This window comes from Balaenoptera musculus, chromosome 4 (genome assembly GCF_009873245.2).
Source record: "Balaenoptera musculus isolate JJ_BM4_2016_0621 chromosome 4, mBalMus1.pri.v3, whole genome shotgun sequence".
NCBI classification, from domain to species: domain Eukaryota; kingdom Metazoa; phylum Chordata; class Mammalia; order Artiodactyla; family Balaenopteridae; genus Balaenoptera; species Balaenoptera musculus.
The window spans coordinates 6,958,920-6,970,903 of NC_045788.1; the positions used below are offsets into that span (position 1 = coordinate 6,958,920).

Sequence of the window (11,984 nt, forward strand, 5' to 3'; positions counted from 1 at the left end):
GCATGATATCCTGATAACCTGGGCCTGTGTGGGATACACGTCAGAACTGAAGCTCTTACGTCCAGCCAGGGCTCTGTAAGGGCTGCTGTGGCAGATTGCATTCTCCAGAGATGGTCATAAGAATATTTCTTAGTCCACATGGTTTTGTAGAAACTTGTCCCTCCTTCATCAAAGGTGGAATCTAATTCCCCTTCCCTTGAATCTCTTATGTCTCACTTTTAACCAATAGAATTGGTCAGTGGAAGTGATGTTCCATGATTTCCAGGTCTCGGTCAGAAAATGTGGTGTATCTTCCAGTTGCTGGTTGGAACACTCGTGCTGGGGGCCTGTGCTGCCATGAAAGCTGTCCAACTTCCCCGAGGCCACCGTGCCATGAAGAAGCCCAAATTATCGCATGTGGAGAGACCACTTGGAGAAGCCCTGGAACTACACTTAGAGCGATGCCTGGCCAGCACCCATCTGCTCCTGCTGGCCTCCACCCCACCTCCCCACCCCACTTCCAGCTGCAGTCACCTAGCACTGCAAATGCTTCAGAGATATTGAGCCAGAACTGCCCATAGAGCCAGTGTCAAATTTCTCACCCACATGAGATAAGAAAATGATCATTTATGTTATTTTAAGTCACTTAAAATTTAGTGATTTGTTATGCAGCGTTAACGACTTGAACAGCTGTTCTTTAGTGAAAAGGGACTAAAGGGATCTTTTCCACAGACCCACTGATGTGGCAAGAAACCTCCTCCCTGTCTGGGGACTCTGGGCAAATAGTCTCTTTTGGGAAATTAAAGTCATAAAAGATCTCTCACCTTCTGAGACTGTAAGGTATGAAGACAATTAAATACGGATTTTGGGGGATTTTTTCATTACATGGTAATTGCCTTTTAGGAAATAAAGCTAACATGGAATCAAGTAGAGCCAAGAGTTAGAGGGAGAGAGAGAGTCCTGAATACAATATTTGAGCAACTATTTCCAGCTATGCTTGATTACAGTTACATGACTTCCCCATTTGTTAAAAGGCACAATAGTAGCATTTACTGTTTGTGGTAAGCCCCAAGCAAATAACTATTATTATTATCCAAGATGATTCCTGGATCATCAACTCTGTCTTAGGAAACCCATTCGCTTTTCTTTATTTGAAAGGAAATGGTAGTCATCTTTACTTCCTAACAGGAAAAACTAGTAAATAAATCCTCATTAGTATTAACTGACTCCATCTTTCCTTTTCACTCCATGCTTTGGGTAATAAAGATTTTGGTAAATAATGTTAAGCTTGAAAAAATGCATTAATGTATTAAATGATTTTTATACCCATAAGCATTACCTTATTATATGATGTCTGAAGGAGGAACTGGTGCAATATCTGAATACGATTAGTTTTATAATGGAATGGGGAAGCAGGGAGGGAGAAATGGTCTCATTTTTTCCTTTTTGGAAGAATGCATAATACTGTGTTAATTGACAAAGGAGAGAACTTAGCTTTCATGGGATTCGGGTTTGAGGAGTGAACAGTAAGTTCTAGCCAAGCTGGGAAACTTTGGGAGGTTCTAATCTGCAGAAAGTAGAAAGCCTCCATGTACCAAGAACATGGAAATCATGGCCCCAGTTTGGGCTTTGACTCTGCCACAGTTCTGTTATAATTTAACCCCCTGGTCAATTCATATCGTCACGTTTGAGCATCTGAGGAGGATATGTCAGGTATTGTTCAGAAAGCTCTGTGATACCCTGTGCATTGGGATTATACTTTTTAGAATGACAATGATAATTCTGATCCCAGAACTGAATGAAGTAGCTCAAAGTGTGTATGAGCTGGAAAAATACGTAGAAGACTCTAGAATTGCCATGATGACAAAAATAGAGTCTCATGTCTCAGTCCTCACAGAGCTTATAGTTTAGAAAGGGAGGTAGATTTAACCACTCACAGAAACAAAGCTGAAGTTACACTGTGATGAGTGGGAAAACTGGAGACATACAGAATACTAAGAAAGCCTCTAACTGGGGAATTTGAACCTCTGTATTTCATCAAAACTTAGAGGCAGTTTTTATATGATGCATGGTTATTCTATGTACCACTAAGAAAAAAATCAACCACAATGGAATTCCTAAAAGGGAACCTCCACCTGAAGCTGGGATGCCCCCTGCAATAAAAGGGCAAGTGAGAAATAAATGATATCACGGAAAGGGACAGCAAGGAAATTTACTTGTCTCAATGTCGGCACTGAGCTGAAGGAGGAAAAGAAAACTCTCCCGAGAATTTCAATGTCAAGTCAGTGCTTAAGTGTTCTCCATCTGAATTCACATTAATAATATGTCCCAAAACTCAAGGAGAGAATTTAAAGTGATTTCAGATTGGCAGTTCCCTGAGATGACTGGCAGAGGCAAACGCAATTCTTGTTGGAAGAATTGTCTTGCATCTGGGCCAACAGTACTCACAAGACTCCACTTACTTGTAGGACACACTCTAATCTCAGAGAGGCTAAAGTATGAAGAAACTGGGATGGAGGTTGGTCTCAAAGATTCACAGGCTCTACCTTGGTGAGGAGGTAGGAGGACATACCAGTCAGAGGCGTGAGCACATGCAAAGGGCCCCAAGGAGAGGGAGGGTCAGGGAGGTCAGGTGACAGGAGGGCCGAGTGTGCAGAGCACAGATGCAGGGAACATGGTGGTGGGTCAGGCTGGAGAGGTGGGCTCAGTTGAGACAGCGCAGGGCATTGGAGCCACATGAAGGAGTTTTGTCCAGATCCAAAGAGAAATGGGGGAGACTAAAAGGTTTTTGGAGGGAGAGTTTGAGAGAATCACATTTGTGTTTAGAAACAATGATTTTGGCTGCAGTAAGAAAAATGGATCGAGGGTAGATGGAAGCTTAGTGGATGGTGCCTACCGTATAATGGTCCAGCGGTCCCCAACCTTTTTGGCACCAGGGACCGTTTTTGTGGAAGACAATTTTTCCAAGGACTGTAGGTTGGGGATAGTTTCGGGATGATTCAAGCGCATTACATTTATTGTGCACTTTATTTCTATTATTATTACATCAGCTCCACCTCAGATCATCAGGTATTAGATCCCAGGGGTTGGGGACCCTTGGTATCCTATGACTCTCCTCTTTGCAAGAAGGATAACCTGGAAAGACTGAGGCTCACTTTGGACTTAACGGACTGAAAGGGAATAGTCCTCAGACATGGCGAGATCAGAGAGCGTCACCCATGCCAGGAGGTCTGTGGGTGATGGGGATCCTGGGGAAGGACCCTGGTGGACTCTGAAGGTGTGGCCTGGCTTTCTCATAATATATCTTATAACACATTACTTGCCTCTTTTTTGTTGTTGTTCTCAAGTGAACTGCCAAGAAACCGTAAGTTTTTTGAAAGAGATTTTCACAGAACAGATGATAAAGTTTTCCTTAAATTCTCACCTATCTTATTTTTTAATGAAAATCTCCTGAAATTCAGTAACTTGGGACTGGTTCTACACTCAGAGAAAGGCAGGGTGTATCATCTCCGTGGTTGAATTTGCTATGTTTGGTCTTTCTGCAGATGCCTTAACTCTGGCTTTTTATTGAGTATTTTATCTTTGAACTCTGAAGACAGCGTTAGGAAAGTGACTTCCAACACTTATAAGAGATTTAAAATTTGCTCATTGTTTTACAATTTTGCTTTATAAATAAGCATAAAATTATATAAACAGGCATTAGTGGGATCATATCACACATATTGGGATTTTATTTAGTGAAATTATATTTTTCCTGTTTCCTTTTTCACTTGCTATTCTCCATTCCTAGCCTTCCCAGTCCATGACTCTGTAACCCCCTCCCACCAGTAACCCATGAAATTTATTTTTATTTGTTTAATTAAAACTTATGTAGTGCTAATAGGAACTGGGCATGTTTTAAGCACTTGACAAACTTTATGAGTCTGGTGAACCTTGTGGGTTTCTTCTCAGAATAATGTTTTTAAATGCATAAAATAAAATGCATGGGATTACAAAGTAAACCAATTATACTGAAAAAAATTATCAAATCTTTAAAATATTGTGATATTAAATATCATATTATTTAATAGCACATTAAATAAAAAGATCTAGTGTCAGGTCAAATAACTGGCATATTTCAAAGTAATGATGAGCATAAATAACATTTTGAGATACTTGGAACACCTCTGATATGATAGGAAAATATTTGTAATTGTATTTGTAACACAGTCACAGGTATAGCAAATAATACTGCAGTTTTTTGCCTACATTCAGAATTGAAGGAAATGCTAAACTTCAGGTGGATGTTGTGAAAATCATTTTTTCTATTCAAGTTTGTGCATCAACCCCCAGTAAAGATACTAGTGCCTTTTGGGGGAGGAATGCCATTTCTGCCAAATGAACAGAGTATCTTGTACTCTGTGTGTTCAGAGCTCATAAGAACGTAGTTTGGTATTCAGGGAAATAAAAGTTGACGTTTCCATGTTGGCGGAGGAACACATGGGAATTGCTTATACGTCGAAGCTAAAAAATGATACAAATGAACTTATTTACAAAACAGAAATAAAGTCACAGACATAGAAAACAAACTTATGGTTACCAAAGGGGAATGTGGGTAGGGGAGGGATAAAGGAGGAGTTTGGGATTAGCAGATAAACACTAATATGTATGAAATAGATAAACAACAAGGTCCAACTGTATAACACAGGGAACTATATTCAATATCTTATAAAAAAACTACAATGGAAAAGAATCTGAAAAAGAATATATATGTATATATATTTATATATATGTATAAAAAATGTATATACATACATATAACTGAATCACTTTGCTGTACACCTGAAACTCACATAACATAGTAAATCAACTATACTTCAATAAAAAAAAAAGAACCCCAGGTTTGTGGACAGACACCTGCACGTGGGCATCTAAAAGGGCATCTGGATGCATGTAAAGGAGGCCTGTGGTCTTCACTCCTTGTTCTCTTCTCAAATTACTTTCCCAACTCAGTAAGGGTCACCCAATTATAAAATCCACTCACTCAATTATAGAAACCATTTACCCAACTGTAAAAACAATTCACCTGATTGTAAAACCCAGAAGCCTGGGAATCATCTTTAACTTTCTCCTTTCCCTCACCCTCATGCCCAGCCTGTCCCTGACAGCCCAGGGACTGTCAACGTTCCCTCTAAAAGTTTCCCCTGATCCATTCATTTCTATCTCCATTGCCATTTCCCAATCCAATCTCCATCATCTCTGACTTAGCCTCTTGGATTCCACTTTTCTTTCTCTGAAACTTGTTCTCCATAATGATTTTATAACACATTCACTTATGGTCAACTAATCTATGACAAAGGAGGCAAGAATGTACAGTGGAGAAAAGACAGTCTCCTCAACAAATGATGCTGGGAAAACTGGATAGCTACATGTAAAAGAATGAATTTAGAACATTCTCTAATACTATAAACAGAAATAAACTCGAAATGGATTAAACACCTAAGTGTAAGACCTGAAACCATACGACTTCTAGAAGAAACAAAGGAGAACACTCTTTGACATATACTGAAGCAATATTTTTTTTTGTTTTCAAAGGCAAAAGAAACAAAAACAAAAATAAACAAATGGGACCTAATTAAACTTAAAAGCTTTTTCACAGCAAAGGAAACCATCAACAATATGAAAAGACAACCTACTGAATGGGAGAAAATATTTGCAAATGATATGACTGATAAGGGGCTAATATCCAAAATCTATAAACAGCTCATACAACTCAATATCAAAAAAACAAACAACCCAATTAAAAAATGGGCAGAAGAACTGAATAGACATTTTTCCAAAGAAGACATGCAGATGGCTAACAGGCATGTGAAAAGATGCGAATCATCAGAGAAATGCAAGAGAAAGACAAATACTCTATGATATCACTTATATGTGGAATCTAAAAAAAATGAAACAAACTAGTGAATACAACAAAAAAGAAACAGACTCACAGATATAGAGAACAAACTAGTGGTTACCAGTGGGGAGAGGGAAGGGGGAGGGGACAAGATAAGGGGAGGGAATTAACAGGTACAAACTACCATGTATGAAGTAAATAAGCTACAAGGATATATTGTACAACACAGAGAATACAGCCAATATTTTATAATAACTTTAAATGGACCATAAACTTTAAAAATTGTGAATCACTATGTTGTACACCTGAAATGTATATAATATTGTGAATCAACTATATGTCAATAAAACAAACAAACAAACAAAACTCACTTCAGGGTCGCCCCTCAAAAATTAGAATAAAATCCAAACCCTTTAACATTGTGTAAAGGCCTCGCATGGTCTGACTCTTTCCTACCTTTCAGATCTAAGTGTTTCTTTCTCACTCTTGTTTGGCACTCCAGCTATACTGGCCTCCTCTCTGGTTCTCAAACACGCCAATCCTTCTGCTGCCTCCAGACATTTGCACATGCTATTTCCTCTGCCTAAAATATGCTTTCCCTAGATCTTTGCATCACAGGATCCTTCTCACCCTTTGGGTCTTAGCTCAAGTAGTACCTTCTCACAGTGGCCTTACCAAACTGCTCTGATGTGGTGTCCATTTTTTCATTACTCTACTATGATTACTTTTAGATTTTAACATGGACACTTAAATATATTGTTCTTTTTTTTTGAATTTTATTTTATTTATTTTTTTATACAGCAGGTTCTTATTAGTTATCCATTTTATACATATTAGTGTATACATGTCAATCCCAATCTCTCAATTCATCACACCACCCCCACCCCCCCCACGCTGCTTCCCCCCCTTGGTGTCCATACAGTTGTTCTCTACATTCGTGTCTCAATTTCTGCCCTGCAAACCGGTTCATCTGTACCATTTTTCTAAGTTCCACATATATGTGTTAATGTACGATATTTGTTTTTCTCTTTCCGACTTACTTCACTCTGTATGACAGTCTCTAGATTCATCCACGTCTCTACAAATGACTCAATTTCACTCCTTTTTATGGCTGAGTAATATTCCATTGTATATATGTACCACTTCTTCTTTATCCATTTGTCTGTTGATGGGCATTTAGGTTGCTTCCATGACCTGGCTATTGTAAATAGTGCTGCAATGAACATTCGGGTGCATGTGTCTTTTTGAATTATTGTTTTCTCTGGGTATATGCCCAGTACTGGGATTGCTGGGTCATATGGTAATTCTATTTTTAGTTTTTTAAGGAAGCTCCATACTGTTCTCCATAGTGGCTGTATCAATTTACATTCCCACCAACAGTGCAAGAGGGTTCCCTTTCCTCCACCTCCTCTCCAGCATTTGTTGTTTGTAGATTTTCTGATGATGCCCATTCTAACTGGTGTGAGGTAATACCTCATTGTAGTTTGGATTTGCATTTCTCTAATAATTAGTGATGTTGAGCAGCTTTTCATGTGCTTCTTGGCCATCTGTATGTCTTCTTTGGAGAAATATCTATTTAGGTCTTCTGCCCATTTTTTGATTGTGTTGTTTGTTTTTCTAATATTGAGCTGCATGAGCTGTTTATATATTTTGGAGATTAATCCTTTGTCCGTTGATTGGTTTGCAAATATTTTCTCCCATTCTGAGGGATGATTTTTCATCTTGCTTGTAGTTTCTTTTGCTTTGCAAAAGCTTTTAAGTTCCAGTAGGTCTCATTTGTTTATTTTTAGTTTTATTTCCATTACTCTAAGAGGTGGATCAAAAAAGAACTTGCTGTGATTTATGTCAAAGAGTGTTCTTCCTATGTTTTCCTCTAAGAGTTTTATAGTGTCCGGTGTTAGGTTTAGGTCTCTAATCCATTTTGAGTTTATTTTTGTGTATGGTGTTAGGGAATGTTCTAATTTCATTCTTTTACATGTAGCTGTCTAGTTTTCCCAGCACCACTTATTGGAGAGACTGTCTTTTCTCCATTGTATATCTTTGCCTCCTTTGTCATAGATTAATTGACCATAGGTGCGTGGGTTTATCTCTGGGCTTTCTATCCTGTTCCCTTGATCTATATTTCTGTTTTTGTGCCAGTACCATATTGTTTTGATCACTGTAGCTTTGTACTGTAGTCTGAAGTCAGGGAATCTGATTCCTCCAGCTCCGTTTTTTTCCCTCAAGACTGCTTTGGCTATTCGGGGTCTTTTGTGTCTCCATATTAAATGTATTGTTCTAATGTCTGCAGTTAAATAGTATCTCTGTAGCCTTCCATTAAACAATACAAAAAATGTAGCATGCTTTTATGTCTTCTGCTTCCTCTCCTTTCTCCACCTCCCATCTTTTTTTTTTAAACACATTTTTATTCGCAGATTTTTTTTTGGCCATGCCCCATGGCATGCGGGATCTTATTTCCCTGACCAGGGATTGAACCCATGCCCCCTGCAATGGAAGCGTGGAGTCTTAACCACTGGACCACCAGGGAAGTCCCTCTCCATCTCCCATCTTGATTTCAACTGGAATTTTAGTTTCAGATTATTTTCAATATTTTAACAATTATTTAGACTTAAGAATAATTTTTTCTAATAGTTCATGCATGTATCTATTCCTCTGAGCTTCATTTTCTTTTTCCTGAAGTTTGTTTTCTCATCATTCTTTCAGCATGGATCTGTGGGTAATAAATTGAGTTCTTGGATGTAAATGTGGATATATACATTTGTTAAAACTCATCAAACTCTATACTTAAAATCTGCACATTTCACTGCATGTAAGTTAGAAATATAGTATTGGAAAAAATTTAATAGATGAACCAGTGGATACCACTGAGAACCCAAGCTGAAGAAATTTCTCTTAGAACACAGCACAAAGAGATAAAGAAATGGAAAGTATGAATATGAAGTCAGGAGAGAGAGAGAGAGAGAGAGGAGAGATTTAGAAGGTGTAACATTCAATTACATTCAATTAATGGGAGTTTTAGGAGAAAAGGTAGTCTCTTGGAATGAGAACTGGAATGAAGGATATACTCAGAGAAATAAAGGAAATTTCCTAGAACAGAAGACAGATGGAAAGGGCCAACTGAGCAATATAAATATGTACTTTATATCCATATTTAGGCACATAGCAGTTATTGAAGTTAAGAATAGCAAAGCTGACGTGGAAATACTTAGGTGACAGACGTGGTTTTACCCACTGGACAGAATGTAGTATGGACCATGTGTTCATCACAAATTTCTGAACGTTTCCTATGCACCAGGCATTGTGTCAGATGCTTAGTGTTTTAGAAGCATGTGAGAGATGACCCTTGCCTTGAAGAAACTCTTTGTCTAGAAGGAGCAATAGACAGGTCAGTGGATAAGTGCAACCAAAGGCTGATAAATGGAAAAATGGAGCACACAGATACACAGATGGGGCAGCACCAGGGGTTAATCAGCCTGGTAAGGGGAGAACAATGTCCTAGCTAATTGAAGTGAGACATCTAGAAAGGAAAAATAACATGCAAAATATTTTCTTTTCAGAATACAGTTCTTTAAATTGCTTTAGTAACAAGGTGTGGGTGTGAAAGGCTGGCAGTGGGGAAAGCACAGGTGTGAGGTGCGTTAGCTGCAGTCTCTAGTTACTCAGGTTAATGTGCAGTTGCTGGAGTGTTGCTCAGAGGCCCAAGTGGGTTTTGGAAAGCTTTCAATCACAAGTAACCATGAAGGTAACCGCAGACGAAGGGAAAAGATCTAAACATCTCCGGGCTTCCGCTATATCTGTGAGGGAAAAAAAGGGAAGGACCAAAGAATTTATGTATGTAGAATTTTCATGGAAGAATACATTATTTCTTTTTTTAAATTGTAATATAGTTAGTTGATTTACACTGTTGTGATAGTTTCAAGTATACGGCAAAATGATTCAGTTATACATATATATATATATATATATATATAAATTTCAGACTCTTTTCCATTATAGGTTATTACAAGATATTGAATATAGTTCCCTGTGCTTTAAGTAGGTCCTTGTTATTTATCTATTTTTCATATAGTAGTTTGTATCTGTTAATCTCAAACTTCTACTAATTTATCCCTCTCCCTACCCTTTTCCCTTTGGTAACCATAAGTTTGTTTTCTATTTCTGTGAGTCTATTTCTGTTTAGAATACATTATTTCTTCATAGAGTACTTGGACTTTACCTTTTATGGGTTCTATCTACAAAAGGGATAGAGAACAGGTGGGTAGGGTTGGTACTAAATGTGGAAAATCCTTTTCTGGCTGAAATCTGTAAGTAAGATGAGGTTTAGCTAAAATTTTCTTTGTTATTTAGCAGTTGATTTCTCAAAGAAAGATAACACTAATACTGAAGGTAATTTCAAGTTCCATAAAGTAATTTAACTGGAGACAAATATCCCCAGATCTATTTATGCAAGGAGCCAGAGGCAATAACTGAGTAAACTGCAGAATTTGGATGAAACAGAAATGAGACTATTTTATTGGCTGCAGCTCATTACATAGATCCTAGAAATGCTGGTCGTATCACTGCTCATGCTTGCTAGAAAATGCTAAAGGGAACTAGATGTCTTAAATTCTACCTTTTAAAAATGGGTTCCCGGGCTTCCCTGGTGGTCCAGTGGTTAAGAATCTGCCTGCCAGTGCAGGTGACATGGGTTCGAGCCCTGGTCTGGGAAGATCCCACATGCTGTGGAGCAACTAAGCCTGTGCACCACAGCTACTGAGCCTGCACTCTACAGCCTACGAGCCACAACTACTGAAGCCTGTGCATAGCAATGAAGACCCAACGCAGCCAAAAAGAAAGAAAGAAAGAAAATTAAAAGGTAAGTTAGAAATTAGAAAAAAACAAACACAAAAAGACAAAAGTTGCCTTTTCTTTTCGATATCTGAGATCATCTTAGTGTTCTTCCTTTTCAGAGTTTTCAACATCTGGATTTCTTTAAGCAGTTCGATGAGTTCTTTCAAATTAGAATGAAATTTGTCGATGGCTTCCTTACAAATTCTGAGTCTGTTTTTGTTTATACTCTAAGGGGATGTTCTCAAATGCACACAAAACAACATCTAACTCCATGATGTCACTGGTTTTCTTTTAAACACCAAATAGGTACACAGTAGGAAGTATCCGAGTCTGTGACTTCACTTCTTGGTTTCTTCCTTTTGCAACGAAACATCTTTTTCTGAGTTTTCAGTTGATTTTCTGTTGCCAGGGTCTCTTTTTCAACAGAGAGCTCAGCACTAAGGGGTCCTATCTTTTTAGGCGTGACTGATTCAGCTGGTTTCTCTGAAAGTTCTGAAGATGCTGTAGCTGAAACAGCTTCATGTTGTCGTGTATTATGTTGTCTACTGGTTTAATTTTTCTTCTTATATCACTTTCTTCAGTGCTTTCAGATTCATCACTAATGGGCTTGAGTTTTCTTCCTGGCTTTTTTGCACTATTTTTTACAGACTCGTTTTCAGTTGCTTCAATTTCAGAAGTGTCCAAACTTCTTTTTGCTTATTTTCCTTGAGGAGTTGAGGGGATAGGTGATCCGCAGTGTTTGGAGAATTCTTCATCAGCGTATATAGAGTGCTGTGTAGAGGAGGGTATCTTCCGTGGAGTGTGTTCTTCCTACAGTGTTCTTTGAACATCTCGTACCTGAGCACCGCACTCTCCCCGGCGGGGCCATCCCAGCTCACCACTCTCTCCAGTCCCCTTTTTAAGCTAAAGTATTTTGAAGCAAATCCCAGAGAGTATGTTATTTTACCTGTAAATACTTCAGTAAAATCATGGCCATCTTATAGAGAATGAACTAGTGGCTATAAGTGGGGAGAAGGAGGAGGGAAGTGGCAAGATAAGGGTAGTGGAAATAAAAAGGATTATTATGGGATTATATTAAATTATGTGTGTGAAACTTTTGAAAATTGTAAAGCATCATAGAATTTAAAGAATCTTTCACTCAATAAAAACTATTCCATTTAGACTAGTAAAAAAAAAGAAATCATCTTTCTTTCATATCATACTTGTTGCAGATACTCAAATTATCACTAATACTCATCATTACTTTAAAATTATAGTCGTTATTGGAGCCAGCACTAGATCTTGTTATTTAATTCAT

At 38.1% G+C, this 11,984-nt stretch overlaps 1 pseudogene; it reads right to left on the reverse strand.

Moving 5' to 3' along the window:
* Window positions 1–9,581: 9,581 nt before the first annotated feature.
* LOC118894485 lies at window positions 9,582–11,517 on the reverse strand (annotated as a pseudogene).
* Between the last annotated feature and the right edge of the window lie 467 nt (window positions 11,518–11,984).